Here is a 1,240-nt window from a genome sequence, read left to right as displayed (position 1 = left end):
CAGAAATTTAAGAAAATTAATTTCTGTTTTTAAAGCGTCCACTATGTGGAATTATTTTACAGCAACCATAGGACAACCAAACCAGGAATTTTTTGCTTAAAAAAGAGTTACATTGGAGAGAGGGAAGATGGTGTCCAGGTAGATTTACCCACCTGGAGCTCCTGCTGCCACACCAGAAAACGAAGAGGTAAGGAGAATGAGACTGGGAGGCCGAGTCCTAAAATTAGAATCAGGGTTGTTGGGTCTGGCCCAGACCCCTACTTTTTAAAACTTTCCCTCACAAAGAGAATGGAGAACACACTGAAATGCTCTAGGTTCATTCTTCTGGGCTCACAGGCTTTGGACCCGAGCCCCTGCCAGCACTCTAGTATGATCCAGAGCAGTGATTACACCAGGCTGATGTCTAAAAGTGTTCATAATCCCAGACTCGAAGATAGCCTCTGAAAGCTAGTCACAAGACCCCACACCAGAGCTCCCCGTGCTGTTAGCTACCTTGTGCTCATAGCTTAGGGGTTGGGGTCAGTGCAGGTAGCCATAGATTTGCAGCAATTGAAAAGACGTCAGGAAATTTACCTGCGTCAGATCACAGTGTGGCAGAACACAAGCGGGTAGGCATAACCCAGGGGTCGATTCCAGTTGGCCGAGAAGAAAACAGCCTCCCTGATAAGCTAGATCTCCTCCCCTGGGGGTCAGTGTGACAGCCCTGAAATCAGGACACCAATATAAAACAAAGAAAAAATATTTTCTCGCTAAAAACTGAAAAACCCAGGCTCATTGTTGAACTCCAGGACAAACCGGCAGAACAGGTCCTTTAGCATACAGTAACATAATAAGGGAGGCAGAGCTAAGGAATGCCTGAAGTTAGCTACAGAGCCCAGAAGCTTTCAACAAAGAGCCTCTGGAGCAAACATCAGTCTCAATAATTCACTGAGTGCAAACAGAGCCCATAGCCAGGGAGGCCAATTTAATTCGATTCCAGTTGACTACTGGAAAAAAAAACTTTTCTGAGCTACGAGGGCATCCAAAGTCTTGACACAAGCTAGAACAACTCTGCAAACCCAATGGGGGGAGCTACTGTCCTCTCTCAGCGGACCTACATGCAGCGGAGGAGGTCCTGCCTGTTCTTTGCATGGCTGAGAGTCCCCTGCCTGTCCTGTGGCCCTACACGTGGCTGATGGAACTTTTCCCCACCTGCTGCAGTGCCCAATCTGATCCCATCACACCGGGGCAAAACACTAAG

The sequence above is a fragment of the Echinops telfairi genome, unplaced genomic scaffold, assembly GCF_000313985.2.
Source record: "Echinops telfairi isolate 266 unplaced genomic scaffold, ASM31398v2 ScPeMD7_7468;HRSCAF=8506_0, whole genome shotgun sequence".
In the NCBI taxonomy this organism is placed as follows: domain Eukaryota; kingdom Metazoa; phylum Chordata; class Mammalia; order Afrosoricida; family Tenrecidae; genus Echinops; species Echinops telfairi.
The sequence above is the reverse complement of the archived record's forward strand: the minus strand, read 5'-3'. Positions refer to the sequence as shown.